The sequence below is a fragment of the Pseudopipra pipra genome, chromosome 1 (genome assembly GCF_036250125.1).
Source record: "Pseudopipra pipra isolate bDixPip1 chromosome 1, bDixPip1.hap1, whole genome shotgun sequence".
NCBI lineage: Eukaryota > Metazoa > Chordata > Aves > Passeriformes > Pipridae > Pseudopipra > Pseudopipra pipra.
In genome coordinates this window covers 144,919,809-144,932,581 of record NC_087549.1, presented here as the reverse complement: position 1 = coordinate 144,932,581, position 12,773 = coordinate 144,919,809, and positions in this window count along the sequence as shown.

Here is a 12,773-nt window from a genome sequence, read left to right as displayed (position 1 = left end):
TCTGGCATGAGATCACAAGAGAGGGTGAGAAGGTGTGAAGGTGATGAGCTTTAGTCACTGAGGTGAGCAGAGGTGTTAGAAGATGAAAAAATTGACTTAAGTCAGTGTCTGTGAGAGAAAAGAAGAACAGGCTGTGGGACGGGGAGGGTGACATCATGTTTTTGCCCTACTTTTCTTTTGGAGGAGCTGATGTGATCCAGAGCAGTGAGCAGGAACACCGTGTATTTGAGGAGGACTCAGCTGAGGCTGTGGGCGCAAGTCTCAGTTCAGGCAGATCCTGACTGGTGTTGTCACAGGTTGAGAAATCAGGTTCATGTGAGTTTTAAAAAAAGACACACTTCCCTGAACTCCTAGATTTGTCTTACAGCTGAAGTTTGAGAAAGATTGGAATAATTTCTGCCTTACCAAAGAGGCCACAGTTTCTATTACTGAATACAAGAGACTTTGCCCAAAGGTTGAGCATTTGTTCTAGTAATCTCTCTGTGAATAAGCTCTCCCCCAACAAGATACTGTGTTTGCAGCACGGCTGCACATTGCCCCGAGTGCTCCAGGAACACTGTTTAGTGTTAAAGGTACCTAAGTGCCCTATTTGTTGGGCTCTTTGGTGTCCAAACGTACTCTGTTTCTTCCAAGCCCCATCCCTCCATGCCGTGCTGTTGGCCTCAACAAGCCTCCAGCAATCAAGTGTTTTTGCAAGAGTCTCATCTGCTCCTTTGGGTTTTTACCTTGAACCACCTACAACTGTCTTTGAAATATAACTTATTTCTGCTCTCCCACTAAAAGCCACAGCCACTGGGATGTCTCCTTCCACTGTCTTTCTCCCCCTTGCTGAAAAAGGTTTTTTTTTTTCACTGTCTCAAAAGTTACTTGAGGGGACAGAGAAAGGTAAAGCCAAACACATGAACAAGTCCCCGTCAGGCTTTTTTCTAAGCAGCTTCTGTGATGCCACAACCAAGCTGCTCTGTCAATAGCCTTTTTATTTGTTTTCCCATACTGAAGGCCATAGATTAATTTATCTGGAGGTCCACTCCACCTTGCAACACAGCCTTGTGTTATACTTGATAAGATGTAGAGTTATTTTAATGCAGCTTAATTTGATTGTGATCTTTAGTTAATATCCTTTTGATTTTTTCCTCTAACCTGTTTTCCTGAAATTTACAAGTATAAAATCATAGGAGAAATGGTATCTAACTTCTGATCCCCTTTGTTAATATGCTGATTACAAGTATTTAAAGTTATCTCCTCTTCTCCAGCTGCAACAGAACAAATGACCTCTAAACACCATCAGTCTTGCCAAAAAGTTACAGAGCTTTTGCTGGAAATAAACAATGTCAAAATGCAGATGGAGACCTTGATCCTGCAAGTCATTTGTGTAAATCCAGCTGAGCTCGGTGGAGCCCTATCAAGGCATAGATTTTCAGTCCTGTAGTTCCATCAACTGTGCAAGCTTTGAGTTGAAGAAACTGCCATAAGGTGGGTAATTTACAGAAAAAAATTGGTATTATGATTTTTCTGTGGGTGGTAGGTAGTTTCCCTCTCTGTGGTTAGAGGCAACTCTAGTGCCTCCTCTGGGGACCAGTGGAGGGGCAGTTAGAAGATGAATGGGAGTGTGCAGTTTTTAGCACCTGAATGCTGGAAGGAAGGAAGCAAACAAGCAAGCTCCTTGCCCCAGGGGATCTGACTATCTGGGCAGGGGCAACTTGAAGTGATGGGGCTTGTCTACTGATTTTAGGTCTACAAGATACCTGTGAATTGCCAGACTTGCAAGTGAGCTCTGGCCATCAGAGCTGACTGCAGGCACTGGGACAGTGTTACGTGCTCACTGAGTGATTGGCTCTTGCACATGTGTTGAGAATAACCCTTGTCCAAGGGCTTTACACTGCAAATGTGCTGCATGCCAAGAGCCCTGCTCCAGGGCTAGGCCATTATTCCATGTAATAGAGCCCATCTCTTCGCTATGACGCTGATTTTGTACTGATGTACCTCCGTTAGCCAACATCAGCTTTGCATGGAGCATCTGAGAGCAGAGACAGATTCTTTTTCCTATTTGTGAAGAAAACAAGTCTTTTCTTCTTCATTAGGAATGGCTCTGCAGGGAAAAGATTGAGTTTCCTATCTGTATGCTCCCTGGTCTTTTCAATGTAAAGATCCTATTGTTTTAAAAATGTGATTCTTCAGGAGTCAGCACACACCTAAAAGATGTTAAATGAGGACATTTCTGACACTGACCCTAGAGCTCCGTAATTTAACAAATAATCTGCCAGACTGAATTCTTAATTTTTGGTGTTTATGTTCCATTTTTTTTCCATTTAACTGATTTTCAAACGGTAAATCAGCTCCAATCTCTGTAAAAACCTGAAGCAAGAATGAAAGAAATGTTCTGGCTGTTTAAGGGCAACAGGTACATGCTGTATTTGTGCCGGAATGTGGTGTTTGTCAGTGCCTGGTGGCCGCCAAACCATCTCTCCTACCCATGTCAAAGACTTGTTGACAAACCATTAGGTGGGCATATTTGGGATCACCACTTCCAGCCACCCCATCCACCTTTCCTGGGGCCCCTGGCTTAGGGCTGCAGAGACCGATTTCAATGTTCACATGATGTGTGCCCTCATCTGACAGCTCTACCCAAGTTCTGCCCTGTTGCTAATGCACCTGCCTTATTTTTCTTCCTTCAAAAAAAAAAAAACAATTCGTATCACGTGTGTTTACCAAAAGCTCTTCCTGGGTGAGCAGAGCTGCAGGCCCCAGGTCTTTCCCAGGGAGGAATGTTTAGGCACACGGAGATGTGTCGTTAGGAATAAATGCCAGCAGAGGGCACGCCAAGATATGCAGATGGGAAAAAAGTAAAATTGTGTCTGTTCGTTTTGTCTGAGGAGTTAAGCAAAACTCTGTTGGTTCGTAATTCATGTGCCTGTAGGACATTATAAGGGAATATAATTGGTCGTTCAGGGCAGTGGTGGTCTTTTGCTTTGAAAAAGCAATCAGCAAAATATCTTAAAATATCTATGAATGTAACATGACTTTTAGATGTGCTGATGGAAAGAAAAGAGTCTCCCTTCCCCTGGCTCACCTGGTCCCCTTCCACTAACTTTTCCTCCAGCACACTTAGAGGCAATAGTGCAAATATAGTTTGGCCATTTTAAAGGCACATAAGCTTTTTAGTTTTTAATAAATACATCTCTCATTTTTATGTCATTTGAATTCAGCATAGATTAGCTTGCTTCTGAAGTGCCCTTGCAATTCAGGGCTGGATTTACACTGTATCAGTTTGTGGTGTGAGTTGTTCTCTAGCTTGTGTGCTACTCTGGGTGGGACTGTGCACATCCAACACCCAAATGTGAAACTTCCTGGGGAATAGAATATCCCCACATGTCTGTGCAACAGCAGATGCAAGCAGCTGGCTAGCACCAACATACAACCACCTCCGAAAGAAATATTGATGACTGCTATTAATACATTGGCTGTAATTTTAAACTCAGCAATGGATGGCTCTGCCTAAAGGACCCCATGGAAAGCCATTGAGTCCAGGTTGTCCTTGCCCTCTGTGTCCATGGGTTGGGAGCTTTAGATGGGTGCTTGCCTTCTGCTGCACCTCCACTGCTGCTGGTGAGACCAGGTGGTGGTGATGGGACCAGGGGCTGGTGGGATGAGGTGCTAAGATGACTCCATGGCCCAGACCAACCCAGGAGCAAGGGAGTTGATGTGGGTGGAGAGGGAATGAAAAACGTGTAGCACTTAAAAAAAGAAAACTGTAAGCTTGTTTTTTAAATTATTTAAAGATAGTAAAATGTTTTAGCTAATGAGGTAAATTGTTTAATCAGAGTCTCCTGCACATTTGTTGCTCGTGGATCAGGAACACAACTCTTACTTCAGAGTCACTAAAATACAGGTTTACTTGGCAGTTGGATAGAGGGAGGTTGATCCTTACTGCACCAAGCTGACACCAGTCTGGAGCAGACACTGCACTGCTCGGGGCCATGCTGCAAACCCAAGCAAGGGTCAGACTTGAAGTTCCTTGCTCAGTCCCTGCTCACCAATGCTGAGTCACAGTGGCAGTGCCAGTCCTCCCCACCAAAATGGTCAGCAATGCCTGCCAGAGAGCACAGGGAGTGCCTGCAGCTGGACTGAGATACCGGGATGCCAAAATGCAGAGCCTTAACCCACCAGTAGATGGCCAGGGGCAGCACTGGCTCCATGCTAGCTCCCCCTGTCTGGTGGGACGGGGCTTTCTTGAGGGCAATCCTCTCCCCAGGGAGAGCAGATCATGTAAAAAATTCAAATTCCCTCAAGAGGAATGTGTTCTGCAAACTCCCAGCATAATTGACTCCTTACTCTCTAGAAATGGGTAATGGTTCTCCCCCTGCCTTGTACCTGTTGTTTGGGCTCCAGGTAAAAATCGCTTGGCTAAAACCGTCTTGATTTACAGGGGAAGAACCTCATTCATATAAATATTATCTGTATGTGTTTATAATGGAGTGAGGTGATATCTCTCCACCAGGAAAGCCTGGTGTGCTCAGGTGGACACCTGGAATCAGCTGGGAGATGGCTGATCCAACCCCAAAGCTGATTTGGGAGGTGGCAACTCCAGCACCTGCAATGGCTCTTTTTGGCTGCCATGGGCTTGAATTGAGCACTTTACTGCAGGAACCAAACAGGTAAACCAGCCTGCACATACCCTCTACCTAAGCATGGTGGTGATACAAAGTACAAAACAGTACCTGACTTAGGCTTTTCAGGGCTTTTTAAAATTGTCATTAATTTAATTGTCATTTGGCACAAACCCATGGGTGAAAGCAGCTCCAAGGTGTTTATCATTACTTGTTTAGGATTTCCTTCAAGGACAGCTTAATGTCTTTGCTGTCTTTTCAGGTAATATTTCTTTGAGAAATACTTTGCCACACAAAACTACCTCTTGTAGTTATGGTTGGCCAACATAGTTTGCAAATCCATCAAGTAATTTCTACCCCTGAAAAGTTGCATTGCATTAAAGTAATGTGTTTTTTCAAAGTAACTGAGCAGTTTTTGATTCTTTTAGCTAAGCAGCAAAAAGATTCCCAAATGAAAGGAGTCTGAAGTCAACCAAAACATCTTTTTCAATCCAGTCAAAAATTTATTTTTACTTTCAGAAAGGAAATGATAGATATATTTGGATAGTCTAAACTGTGCCTGTAAAAGCAATGTGTAGGTGAAAAGCATCAAACACTTTATGAGAAAATTTCTTCAGATACAATAATGTTTTCAATACTGCCTTTGGTACCTGATCAATCTCCTAATATAAGCCTTCTGCTGAATTACAATGACAAAAAAATCCTCAAAAAACTTGTTTTGGTTGGCCAAAACATGCATAAACTCTGACAGAGAACTGGTGGAGCAATAAATACACATGTTTAACACCTAAGGCACTGGTACCCTCCGTGGACTCTGAGAGTTCATTAAACCTTGCCCTGTAAACTTATGGACCAATTTTGTCTCATGCTGTCTACTCTGCCAAGTTCTTGCTCTGTAATTCCCTAAACAGGATAAACTCCTAAACATTCAGCCAGCAGCAAGAGGAGCAGCAGCTGAGCATGACTAGCAGTCCCACCACCTCTCTCGCTGCCATGCCCACAGCTCACTTTGATCCCTCCTTTAAATGATTGCTGTAATCAATGGAGCAATCAGGGAAACAGCCTGCCTTGCTGCCTGTGCCTTTGCTCTGTGCCTTAGGCCATCCCTAGCACCAGGATGCCTCTGGTCTGGCACTGGGCAGCTGAGATCTTGCTTGGGCTGATAGCACATGCCAGCAAGGCACTTGTCTGTGCTAACAGATAATTCATCTCAGCTCTTTCCCTCCAAAAAGGAGGTGTGATAGCAATAGGTACTTACCCCCAGCTTACACCAGAAGTCTGGCTTGTGGGTGGCAAATGCCATGGAAGGTAAATTCCTACATACACTCTGTAGGTATAAAGTTTTAAGTTAGCAGTTTGTTCCCAGTGAGTGAGGTGGGAGGGCTTTATGAAACATTTTCAAAAACACAAAGTTAATTTGAAAAACCCATTGTATTTTTACGTCTCTTGCCATTATAACAAAGTATTCAGCAAAATGGCAGGATATCGTGGTTTTTCTAGCATAAGGAAGGTGGTTAAAGAAGCAAAATGTCTACCTATAATTATTTCCTTTTTTCTCACCCTTCTTATACCTTTTTTCTTCTCTATGAGTGAGGTCTGTGTTTATTACAACTTAGTCCCAGACTAAGTGATAGCCACTCCATGCTATTAACCTAAGTTATCCTATATTCTTTATAGATTACAGATCTCAGAAATGTCTTAGAAAACTTGGAATACAATCATTAGGCCTATTTTGTACTCCTCTAACTGGCAAATCATGCAAGCTCCTAAAAGAGAAAAATGTAAGTTGGTAGTCCATAAATAGTCACTTGTAAATAGCTTTTCAGCCCTCAGAAAGTCATGCTTTAAAGTCCCGTAGATGTGGCCATGGCTGGTTCCCAGAGGGGATCTATGAACTGCTGTTGTCTTCCAGAATGAAGCCTCCATTCCTGCCTTTCCTGGAACACTGAGTGGATGAGGGTTTGAATGGAGACCCCTTTTGTGATAGAAATGCCTGTGCTGAGCAGGATCCAGCCATTCCCCTTCCTGGTTTTAGGCAGAGAAGAGGGGATGGGTATTACTTTGCACTGAGGGTGAGCAATAATTTGACCTTTTGTTTTATAAGGATGCTGCTGTTTGAAACACTCCAACTTTGCAGCTGGGTGTAGGGAGGTGGGAACCAGAGTGCACTGACAGGAGCGGGGGAGGGTGGCCAGAGTCACATGATACATGGCTGTGTAATAGGGGAGCAACCTTGTCCTGCACCCCCAGGGTCTGGATGCTCAGGGATGTCTGGGCATGGTGCCAAGGTAACTTTAGAAAATTGCCAAGTTGTGAGACAGAACTGTGAGAAGCTGATCTGTAAGTGATGCACCCATTGAGTCAGGAGCTGCATTAAGCTCAGTCTCTCACCCTTGATCCTCATCTGACCCTACCCAAAGACTTGTTTTCCTAATTTGACCATGGACCTGATTCGTTACCTTTGACTTGCCCAGCAATTGCTGTGCCGTGGCTGTTCCTGGTTTCTATCAGCAGAACTGCTTTGATTCACCTTTCCTTGTGATGTAGCTGGTCCCTGTGGCTTCCCAAGGTTTTTTTTCTTAGTTTTATCTCAACTCCATGATTTTGCCACCATAAACTATTCAAATACATTGACCAGCACTCAAGAATCAATTTAATTACACCTTGAGTTGGCTTTCTGAATTCAGGGCAAAACTACTGTTGTAGGATGACAGTGCTGAATTAAGGTTATTTGGGATTTGAATGTTTCCTATTGACATCAACATCAGGTTTCAGCTAATTTCAACAACAAAAATTGTAATAAAATGTAGAAGTATGCATGTTTAAGTCATTATGTGGGAATGAAGCATTTGACTGTGATCTGGATATTGTGTACTGTTCAGAATTTTGCAGTAGTTACATTTGTACTGGAACACATTTTCAGTAAATTTCAAATAACTGGAATAATTGTATATACAGTTCTAGTAAACGGTTAACACAAATGATATGTTCCTACAGAGAAAGGATGATAAGTTCAGTAATTATGGGGAATGGGAATTAAACTTGACAAACTGCATGGGCACAGTAGAATTGCAGTCATGAATTTTGCTTTTGATTGATACCAAGAATCCATAGTTGCTGGAGATTAATAATAACACTGAAATATGCATCATCCCAAGCAGCAGTATAAGTTTGTGTATGTCTAAGTTAGGTGTTTGTCTTGAAGCATGTGATTATTAAAGAAATACAAACTTTGGTCTGCAGAGATCAAGTATGAATGTGCAGCAATCTATTTAAACTGGATATCTGCTATAGCTAAATTAATAAATATAAATAAATCAATTTTTCAGAAATTTTATCTGAAATGTTCTTTCCTGAATTTTTGAGTTACAAAACTTCTGGTGCAGCATCTCATACAGTGATGACAATGAGTGCAGGAGACTGTCTTAGAGCACAGAGCTAGACCATGATGAAGCTCATACCATGGCATTTCCATGTGTGTTGTCCAGGAGCTGATGCAGGGCCACCACAGCTCTGCCCAGCCCATGTCCATCACCCCAAGGTGACAGGCTTTGCTCGAGCCTCCCTGCTGTGGGTCTCAAGCAAGTGGTCACACAGGGGAAAGGACAGATCACTACTGAGAGCTGGCTCTGGGCAGACAGCTTGTAGTCTGTTCTTAAACATTTCTGGTTTCATGCCTGCTCCACTCCTGCCTTGCAGTGAAGTGGGCTGTACCCTTCTTTCTCAGTCCCTTGAAGCCCAAGCTTCATTTTCACAGGTGGTCTGTGCCCAACAGTGTCAATGGGCAGCTGGTGTGACTTGTTGACTCAGTGAATTTTGGGGCTGATTTCTTACCAAGACTTTCTTTCTTTATAAGCTCCTTTGGAGAAGTTGCTGCTGCTAATTAATCTTGTAGAGGGCCATGCTCACTCTTGGCCTTTAATGATCAATAGCGTTTGATCAATTTTGTACTGATTAGCGCTGGTCATTCCTGGCTTAAAAAGGGTAACTTCTATCTGACTCACTAATGTTTTGGGGCTGTAAAATGTCTTTTAGCACATTAGCACTGTTTTGTAGTGTGATATTTGATGGATGAATGTGTATGTTATCTATAACCTATTTTCTCCGAGCTCAGCCCAGAAAAGCAGAGTGCTCTACTCTCTGTGGGAATATTGCAGCGTACCTTCATTTTCAGTCATAACCACATTTAGACATAGTGCTGCTGCTTTAAATTGGGGTAATGAAATCTTGACAAGTGGTTTGGACAAAAACAACACAAGCAATAACAGAGGCTTTAATAAAATGAAAGGATTTCCAGGGAATACCTTCATTTCTTCCCTCCTCCAATTTAATTCTTTTTGAGAATAATCAGACCATAACACAAGACTAAATTCAAGAGATGAAGTTCAGCTGGAGAGGAAATAATGTCCATAAAATGTTTTCAAAGGTTGTTCATTTGTTTGAAATGAGTTCTGTGAGTCAGACTGATGTGCCTTAAATACTTTATAAGCAAAACTATTTAGTGCTTGAAGTACCTTTTCATCTGGGATCTCGGAGAGTTTTAGGGGAAGGGGAAGGAATAACTGATGTTACTGCCTGTTGCCAGCTAATAGCAGGCACTGTGTCTTTCAAGGCAGCTCCTCCAGACCTGATTCCAGTGGGGATGGATTTACTATGTCCAGCCCATGACCTGGTGTATGGACTGAATGTACACATCTGCCTTCCACATCCTCCTCCCCACTAGTGGTGAGCTCTCACTGCAGCTTAAATCCGTGATATGGAAGAAGTACAAAGGTTTTGTTGCATGTTTTGGGGCATTTGGCTGGAAAACTAGAGGTGTCATGTCAAAATACCAATGGGTTTATTAAGGAAATCTCAGTCAGAGTGAGCTCCAGTTCAGATGATCAAAGTAACCTTCAGGCAGGTCCAGAGAAACTCCAGATGCCCTCCTTCCCCACACCGTTGCACAGTGAACAAAGAGCAAATGCTCAGCATTACCAGGACCACTCTGTTGTCAGACCTCTGCTCTGAAGGCACATGCTCCTCACCTGCTTTGGTCTTTGGCCATGGTAACCCTGGTGAGGTTCACAGGGGGTGTGTCTGTGTCACAGCTAATTTACTCAGTAGAATGTGGTCTGACATCCAGCAAGAACTCTCACAGAGCTCCAGTGATAACGACTTGTGCCACAGGGAACAAGTACAGAGAAAAAAAAATCGACTTTTATCTCTCCTGCTACTGGGAAATCTTGACCTTTAGTGGCATATAAGGAAGTGATGGCTGGGGAGGGGTTGGGGGCATTGTGCACCACCTTTTAATGTGGGAAAGAATTGAGGATTATTCCATACTTCTTTGTGGCCATTGGCTCACAGTGCACTCACAGTTCAGCTTAGCTGATCTACCTGGTTTTGAGTCAGGTCTCAGTGAAGGACATTTCACTTCCAGGTGAGAGATGAGTACCTTTACTTGGATGTGTATCTCACAGTTTCTCCTGAACACCTTTCTTTAGGTAGAGGCCTAACAAAAGCCAGTCAGAGATGATGAGACTGCGCGCTTCATTAGCACCTTTTGTGTTTCAATGGACAGCGGGACAATTAACACAGGGCTCATTACACAAGAATTTTGATCATTTTCTCTGCTTATTCATCATAATATTTCCTCTGAGAATAGCAGAGGCTGTGATTAAGTGCAGGAATAATTCATGTAGTTTCTTCTTCGAGATTTCAATCACCTTTTTGGGATCTAATTGTTTTACAGCCTTCATTCCTGAGGTACTTATGGCAGATATGCATAGAGCCCTGCACATAAACTATACTCTTCAACTTCTGATTGAGGTTATTTTCTGCTTGCAACACAGACCAGTAGCCCTACTTGGAAAAACCTCAAAGCCACAGTCTCAAGGTCTAGCAAGGTCTAATAAAGTATGAGAACCACAAAACAAGCCAGAATAAGCCCCAGGGGATGCCTGCTTTAGTCCTGATCCTTAAGATTAATGTAAAAACATCACAGAATGTCTTTATTGGACTAAGACCCCTCCAATTACCCCACTGTTTGTTATCGCCAGCAGACAATGGATGCCCTTAGAGGAGAGTGTAAGAATAGGACAAGTGAGCAGTGATACTTCTCAAGAATACTGTCCCATCCTCCAGCAGCAGGACCTTCCTGAGATGTTTATGATTTTATATTTCATAGTTTTAGATGGAATTTTCCTATATTAATTTGTTCAATATATGCATCATGAGAGGAGTAAACCACAGTCCTTTGTGAGGACAGGAGAGAGATCTAGAATATTCAGTTCACAAGGAGCAATATGATGTTCTGCCAACCTTCCTAGCATGCAGGTTGGGAGATGTGGGACCCATTTCCATCACTGTCACTGGGTGGGATTGGTGTGGATCACTGCCCTGTCTGTCCTGGTGCTGCTGTTTTCCTTTCTTCCCATCTTCCTCTCCCACCAGTTTCCATAAGCTTGACTGAAAAACCTCTCTCTGCTGAAGCTAGACCTGCTCTGCTGGAAATTTCAGACATGGAGGCATAGGTTGCATTTATACAAAATCTGCCTAGGAAGTACTCTGAGTGCAACAAAAAGGGACACACCCAGAAGAGAAAAAGACATAAAACAGGTTTAATTTTAGACAACTAGCTTCTCTGGGCCTATTTTTCTTGTACCTATAAAATCCTCTCACTATGATGTCAATCGGTACTATTGGAAAACCTCTATCAAATATCATATACACACAGGACTCTGACTCTGTAAAGGGTGTCTTTGAAAATCTGAAGAGAGAAATTACATAGAAAAGTTGTAGTAAATAGTTTTCTGTTGGAAAGATATGGATACTCTGTAGGATTTTAAAATCTGGGGAAATACAAAGACTTTTACTTCCAAGTGGCAGGATAATATGAGAGAAAAATATTTTGTTTAATAAAATATGAGGAATGAAACTTCGAAAATAGTTTTCAACAGCTTTGACCAAAAACCAGTTTTAGGTTCCTAAGTCACTTAATCTTTACCTCTGTTTCAAAGTGTTGACAATACTTATTGTGTAGCTGAAGGTCTGCACTGAAAAGATATGGGTCATTTCTGCTAAAATTCATGCAATTATTGAAGTTTTCAAACATTCAGAATAAATTAAATGAGTCTGCTGAATATTCACAAATGGAATCTTTTATTTTTTAGAAAACTGGAAATGTATTTTGACTACTTGGTAATGAGCATGTTAACAAATCAGGGTTCCCATTATTTGATTAGCAGGGGCACTAATGTATTCTGCCTATGAAGCTATGATGCAAGGATGAATGCTGAGCCCAGTCAATTCAGAGCTGGAAAAAGGTTTTCTTATTCCGCAAAGATTTAAATTCCTTTTCCTGTTCAGCACCAAGCTGATACAAAGACCTCTCAGTGAGAAAAATAATTGTGCTTAGGGCTTGGCATGTGGAGACACAGGGTGTAGAGCGTGCAAACATCCCAGCTGGTGGGAGATGCTAATACCTGGAGAGGATCCAGCTTCCCAGCCTCATCCCTGCTGAAAGCAGCCACCTCCCTGCCTGCAGAGCTTTGCCTCAGCATTCTTCTGCACCTGGCTTCGACTCAGCAAGAAGAATCACCAAAAAGCCACCAACCCCACTCACAGTCATGGCTGGTCTTGGCTCAGCAGGGAGGGACCAGCAGTGCCCCTGGGGTGGGCACTGTCTCCTCAGCCCCACAGGAACTGGAGTAGGCTCCTGAGGGAGATCCAGGATCCAACTGTACATGTTCAGCAGCCCAGGCAAGGTCCTAAAATAATGCTCTCTGCTCTAGGGAAGAGCTCTGCTTGTGTCTGCCTGTGAGCTCTGCCTTGGACTTATGTGTGTGGTAAGGAGACTCCTGGGAGTATTCAGATTCTGATGAATCAACAGCTTTTAATTTGAAAAATAATAGTTGTTTCAGTAAGTGTTTCCTGGCTGGTGCTGCTGGAGTATTTTCATCTGTGCTAGAATATCATATTGCTAGGAGGGGAAGCTCATTCCACCTAATTGTACTAAGCGTGTGGTGATGGAGATGGGAACCTAATTATCTTCATCAAATTGATTTCATTTTGGTTACCACATGGCTATTAGAGGAATGACAATAAATTTTGGTCTCTTTGATCAGGACTGGAGTTTAACCAACATTTCTAAAGTCATTAATGTGTTATGCCTCCCCCAGGCTA